Source organism: Mustela putorius, unplaced genomic scaffold, assembly GCF_011764305.1.
Source record: "Mustela putorius furo isolate JIRA1106 unplaced genomic scaffold, ASM1176430v1.1 tig00003845_pilon_pilon_pilon, whole genome shotgun sequence".
Taxonomy (NCBI): Eukaryota; Metazoa; Chordata; class Mammalia; order Carnivora; family Mustelidae; genus Mustela; species Mustela putorius.
The window spans coordinates 33,497,288-33,504,540 of record NW_025421998.1 but is presented as its reverse complement, the minus strand read 5'-3'; the positions used below and the strand labels follow the sequence as shown (position 1 = coordinate 33,504,540).

The 7,253-nt window shown below is 38.3% G+C and overlaps 1 pseudogene; it reads right to left on the bottom strand.

The window, feature by feature from the left end:
- Positions 1-632: 632 nt before the first annotated feature.
- On the bottom strand, positions 633-972 carry LOC101671158 (annotated as a pseudogene).
- Positions 973-7,253: the final 6,281 nt, after the last annotated feature.

Sequence of the window (7,253 nt, the reverse complement as noted above, 5' to 3'; positions counted from 1 at the left end):
CTACATCTGTATCTAATGTTTCCTGAATTAAATGGTACTAGACTCTTACCATTAACATAAATTATTATTTCTTTTAGGGAGGCAAAATTGATGTATGAAATTATACCACTTTCAGGTATACAACATGTTTCGATAGTTATATGTATTGCAAAATGATCACCACAGTAAGACCGGTTGACATCTGTCACCACATATAGTGATGAAAAATGTTTTTTCTTATGATGAGAATATTAGCAACTTTCAAGTGTACAATATAGTATTATTAACTATAGTAACCACACTATAGGTGACATGCCTGTGGCTTATGTATTTTATAATTAGAAATTTGGACCTTTTGACCCCTTACTCCCCTTTTCCACCCCCCACCAACTGCTGGCAGCCACCAATCTGTTCTCTGTATCTATGAGCTCAGTTTTTTGTTTTTGTTTTTTGTTTTTTTTTTTTTTGTTTTTTTAGATCACACATGTGAGTGAGCGCATACAGTATTTGTCTTTCTCTAACTAACTTACTTCACTTAGCATCATGCCCTCAAGATCTATCCATGTTGCTGTACATGGCAAGATTTCGTTCTTTTTCTTTTTTTTTTTAAACAAGCTCTGGACAGTTTAACTAAAGAAAAATTTTTGTGCAACTTACTTTTCACCAGTCTTTTCTGGCATGCTTCTAATGATACCAGAATTATCTGGCTTAATGATAGCCAGAGTGCATGTTATTTCCCACATGCTGTGTCCAGCTCAATATTATTGCCACTGTGGCGATGGATACCAGTTTTGGCCAACAGGGCGTATTATTCTATTTCAGATTTCCTTAAGGCTGGGCTGTTGTTGGTGAGAATGACCACTTTAGCTTGTCATTTCTAATCATTTTCAGAGTCTGCTTGTATCCCACTGAGTACTTTCCACTTTTCTTAATCAGTTGGTGCCTAGAGTTGATCAACCCCAGTGACTTTTTCACCTTCTTTATGGCCCCCATCTTCCTGCCTTAGGTGCAGGGCAGCCCCAGCCAAGAGCAGCCACCAAGATGGCCAGAGTGAGACAGGAAAGGGAGCCCACTAAGATTTCATTCCTTTATATTACTGAATAATATTGCATTGTATACACACACACACACACACACTCTGCACTTTCTTTATTCAGTCATCCTTCAATGGCCACTTAGGTTGTTCCCCTGTCTTGACCATTGTAAATAATGCTGCAATAAATATGGGGGTGCATATTTTTTTTTGAATGAGGGGCATTGTTTTCTTCAGAAGCATATCCCAGAGTGGAATTGCTGGATCACATGGTATTTCTACCTTTAATTTTTAAAAAAATTTTTTAAAGATTTTATTTATTTATTTATTTGATCAAGATCACAAGTAGGCAGAGAGGCAGGTGGAGAGAGAGGAGGAAGCATGCTCCCCCGCTGAGCAGAGAGCCTGATGTGGGGCTTGATCCCAGGACCCTGGAATCATGACCTGAGCCAAAGGCAGAGGCTTTAACCCACTGAGCCACCCAGGCGCCCTTACCTGTAATTTTTTGAGGGACTGCCATACTCTTTGCCCTAGTGGCTGCACCAATTGACATTCCCACCAACAGTGCTTACTAGTTCCCTTTGCTCCAGGACATCCTTGCCAACACTTGTTGTTTCTTGTCTTTTCTGTAATAGCCGTTCTAACAGCTGTGAGGTGATGTAAGTTATCTTGCTTAATCTGTACAAACCCCTTGAAAATAGGTACTTCTTTCATTTTACAAATCAAGAAATTGATGCTTAGAGAAAAATAACCTCTTGAAGTGTACAGAGCCTTTTTATTCTTTACAAACACAATGCGATGCTTCTGATAGTTCCTTTAACTTTCACAACATCTTAGTGATATATATGCATAGAGAAATGGGAGAGTTTATAGTCAATTGATTAAATAGGGAAGAAAGTCTCAGTGAGCAAAGTGTTTGTATCTGGTTCCTGACCTGCTGAATTTTAGTTGCTTTGAGTGTGGTGATTTTGTCCTTGGTCAAAGTAGACACCTCACACCCACTCTTCTGCTACAGTGGAAAAGTACAACTCCTGGCACAGGCTACTGTAGGATGAAAGAAATCACTCCTTTCTCCGAAGAGATTTAACATCCCCACGTAAACCTCAGGCATTACTCAAAGGATTTGCCAAAGAATCCATGAATAGCAGCCAGGAGCTGAGACATTGTGAGATCACCCATGTGATCCTTTTATTCTGATCACCATGGCCAAGGACTTCATATCAGGTGTTTAATGGCCCCTTTATTGTATATACTGGAATGTAGTGATCAGAGGTAAAGAAAAAATTGTCTAACTCAGGTTCATGGCCTATAACATGAGAAAATAATTTACCCTATTTCATAAGGTAGGTGTCAGTGTTCAATGAGGAAATGAATGTAAACTGTATGACCCATAGAAAGGTGCCATGAATTTTGCCATTATTGTTGGGGAATAATGGGTGGTGTTGTTGAATAAAGGCAAGGAACTGTCAGAAGGAGGAAGGAAAGGGCCGAGTGAAGGAAGGAAGGAAGGCCAGATATACGAGGGAATGGTGGGTTGAGAATGGGGGCCCTTGGTGGCCTCTGCAGGCTGTAGAAGCTGTTAGTTCCTCAGTCCCGGTAACAGCCAGCCCCAAAGTCATAGACTTTCTGGTAGGATACTTAGAAATCATCTAATTTAACCAGGATGCATGAAAGAAAAGTGAATTCTGGGACTCACTCAATGTCAGCTGGCAGCACCTCCTGGCCTAAGATCCAGAACTCCTGACTTTGGTTCTGGTGTTGTTTTACCACTGCTCACACTGCTTTATGTTCTGGATATTTGCAAGCATGAGACCGAGATAGATTTTGTCTCTATTATATGTGTTCCCTTCAGAGCTATGAGTTGCTGAAATAACACTATATGGAATTGGGGGAGGGCGAGGTATTATAACTTTAAATCAAAAGGACAACTCACGTGGAGACTTAGTTCTCCTTGGCATAAACTCCTCAAGTTCATGGTGTATTCATTATACCTCTTCCTACAAAGGTTACATATAACGTGATTTTTCCCTGTTAGGAGAGAATTATGATTTCTTTCGTATGTGACCTCTTCAAGATGCTTTCTATTATCTTTGCTTATGATATAACCTTATAGAGACTTATTTCTCAGTAAGATCCCCAATATGAAAAGCAGTAACTTGATTTTATGGGCTAATATATTTTCCATAGAGTTATGTTTTCTGACTCTTCCTTAGAGAAAAAAAAATTTTTTACTTATGTAGGTGTATTACCATCTCTCTTTTGTATACATGGCTACTGGACAAAAGGAAGTAGAGAGTAGTTCTTTGAATGGCTTCTCAAGTTTTAGAGGTTGTTAAAATAGAAGGACCATTTCCTTTAAAACTACATCGAAAATTTTATTTGTGGGCCCAGACATAGAACCACTGTGCCATTTTATTGGTTCATTTTTATATGTTGTTAATGAGATTTTTCATTTCACTATTCAAAGAAGTATCTTTTAGAAAAGATTATTCCTTCCCTCCCACTCTCAAATACACTTATCAATATGGGTGAAGACAAAAATTAGAACTGTGATAATGCTAAGTTAAAACATTATATTTGCTGTGGCTTCTGATGACAAAAGTACTGTTTGTTGAGGGAAATGTGGAAATTATAGAATAGAAAGAAGAAAGTTAAAATGAATGGTAATTTCATCAAGCAAGTAGAGTTATTCTTCTGTTGAGAATTTGGTGTACGCCTTTCTAGAGAAAGATTATTGTTACATGTGAGGAGGATTACAGTAGATACTGCTGTTTTTGAGTTGTATAATCATTACTCAGTTTCTTGGAATCTCAAAGCAGTATCTTATTAGAAGGAGGTGTGGTCTAAAGCGAAACAGTGGTGAGTGTAGAAAACAGAAATAGAGTAATTTCTTTCTGATGAAAAGCTCTGGACATGTGACTGTTTCTGTGGATTCCGGTGATTTTTGCTGATATGGAATTCCAAGATTTCAAAGTGTCTGAATGATTGAAACCAAGAGACAGGGCGTAAAAAAGGAAGGGGAAGGAAAATACTAGCTTTCTTGATAAGTCAACTATGGTGTTTACATGGAACGGAGTGTGTTGGTTCAGTGTTTGTGGTTTAACCTATTGAAATAGCTGTTTTCATCAGTGGTGCCCTTAAAAAACCCTTTAGGATGACAGTTTTTGCCTCTTCAAACAATGCTACAATAAATATCCTTATATTGATATTCTTATGCACTGGCCCTTTATTTCTATGTGATTGATATCCACGCAGGGGATTTCTGGGTCTGAGGCTATATGAATTTAAATTTAACTGATAATGGCAGATTGCTTCTTAAAAACACTCTTAATGACTCACATTTCTGCTAGTTATCCTGACAGCACCACCGACGTAGACTTCAGTAAAGAAAATTGTGAATCTAATTTATATACAAACTCAAATATGGCTACTCTAATTTGTTTTTCTCTAATTACCTGCAAGTTCAAGTGTATCTTCATAGATTACTTGTTATTTCTTCACTGATTTTGGTAGGGCATCTTTCACCTATATAACAATTTATTTTCATAAAGTCAAATAAATCTACCTTCTTAAAACTTATTTTTGTTATTTTTTTCTTAAACTTTTTTATCCCGTATTGTATATTTAAGTCTTTAATGTAGCTTAAATTTATTTTCATATATTGTTTAGATAGGGGTAGGATTTCATTTTCTCTCAGATGAGTGGTCATTTGCACTAAGCTCTTCTTTGCTACAGAATTTAAATATCACCTTTTTCATAATTAAGTTACTATATAGTGGGATCTACTTGGGTCTAGCTTTTTTTGTGTTTTACTAACTATTTATCCTTTCCAACACCAATGACAAATTGAGTTGAATACATTGGTTTAACAGAGACCGATTTTTGCCTAACTTAGGTAGGCAAAAATTGCTCCACATTCTAAAACTACCTCCTGTCATAAAGATACAAGAAAATCTGGAGCGCCTGGGTGGCTCTGTTGGTTAAGCATCTGACTCTTGATTTTGGCTCAGGTTATGATCTTTGGGGTGGTGGGACTGAGACCCACAATGGGCTCTGTGTTCAGCCGGGAGCTTAAAATTCTCTCTCTACTACTACCTATGCCCACTGCCCCTCTTGATCACTCTCTCTCTCTCTTATAAATAAATACATCTTAAAAAAGAAAAGATACAAGAAAATTTACTCTCCCTTTGGGGAAGGCCAATTAGCAAAAACAAGTGGCCTATAATCCCCTCACCTGTGTGTTAAAGCCTCTCCAAAAGTTGTTTCAGTGGAGTTGAGCTGGACTTAGTTCTGGTTTCTCTTGCATGTTGCCATGGCCTTGAATAAAGTCTTCTTTGTCTGGTACATTTTTCCTTTGACAGAGCTTTATCTTTTTGTTCTGGAAAATTTCCTCAACTGTTTGTTGAGAAGGAGACCTTATTCTTTCATGGTTCTACAGGAACCCAGGTTTTTTTATTGTTTGTTTGATCTTGTGTCTCTCCCTTCCCTGAGGGCCTTGGAATCCTCTGGATCTCTGAATCAAGCTAGCAGATAGGAAAAAAGAGGGAGGATCATCTTGGGAGGTTTTCATGGGTCAGGCCTAGAACTGGTATACATCATTACATTTATTTCCCATTGGCCAAACTCAGTCATGCCTAAATACAAGCAAGTTGGAAAAATGTAGTCTAGCATGTGTCCAGGAGGAGAAAAAGAGGGTTTTGTGAATATGAAGAGACTTTTTTGATCATTTTCTCTGCTGGCCACTTAGGATGTGTCTCATATTCCTCCTACACATAGAACATATCACTTCCCACACCTCCCCAGGGCAGACAGTCTATCTGGTCACTACATCCAGTTCTGAGTTTGGGATTTCTGAGTGATACGCAGTCCCCCTATGAGGGCAGGGTATGACTACTCGTGAAGCACTGACATGTACACAAGGAAGAAAAGTTGTCTGCTCTTCCTACCAGCATGGTGATGGTGGAGCAGGGATGGGATAAACAGAGAAAAAACTCTAAAACTCTACTCAGGAAAAGAAAAGCAAAAAAAAAAAAAAAAAAAGAATGGAGACATACAACAATCTCTGATCCATAGATTCTGAAGTTCTGTTAAGCAAGCATTGTAAAGGTGTCCTTGCCTCAGGATGAAGAAATTCCTTGTGTTGCTCATTTTGCTTTTGGAGAGCAATTTCCTCCATACCATTCCTCATGGCCCCTGGCGCTCCTTCCGGGAGGTTCTTTCTCCTCTATTACCTTTTATGTTCACATCAGACACAGACTTTAATGAGTCTGCCTTCTTTGGGAGTGGGTGTAGCTCTCATTGTCCCTTCCTTCTGGAGGGTTGTATGAAGATTTTTCCAAATCAGGTTTCTTTAAACCAGCCTCAGGATTTCATTGGCAGTACTACCAAAATTTTGGTGGTTTTTGATCAAAAGTTACTTTCAGTAAGCTCCAAATACTGGTGACCACTCACACAGATTTTCCTTAGAACATAATTTTCAGCCCTTCCCTGTGTATTTCTTCACTCTCACATTGCTCAACTTAAGAATGACTGCTTTGAGTTGTGGCTTGGTTGGAAGATGGCGCACTTATTTTGTATCTGCTGCAAAGCTGAATTCCCTCGCTTAGCTGAAAAGTCTCCTTGGATGTTGTTGCTTAAGGTATTTTAAAATCTTATTTCTTAATATTTGGTGAAAGAAGAGACAGATTTTCCAACCCTGTAAAGCATTCTGACTTTGGATTCTATCCTTTTCTGTTATTGCTTGAAAACCAGACAAATTCTTACCTGAGCTCATCTTCTACATATAATACCTTGCTGACAGCAGGAAATAGTAGCCGTTATATATGATCTACCACTTTCCAGCCACTTCCTCTGGAGCTCCAGACTTGTAGGCAGGGGCCTACCTTTCAAGTTATCATAGACAGCAGTTTTAGCAAATATTTTACCTGGCATTGCAAGGGTCTCTGGCCTTCCAGACTCTCATGTTTGTTTACCTGAACTTCATGTCAACCCCACACATTTTAGGGTTTTTTTTTTTTTGTAGCTTTGTTTTGTTATAAGAGCTCCCCACTTCAGGGTGATAGGTCCTGTGGAAACTAGGTTAAAGAATATTAGCTGTTATAATAGACAAATTCCCAAATCACAATGGCTTAACACAGTAAAAGTCCATACTTTGCTTACTCCAAATGTAATGTAATGTTCAGTATGTAGTTTTCTATATGGTTATTTAGGGAGCTGGAAGACTTATTTATTTAGGCCAAAA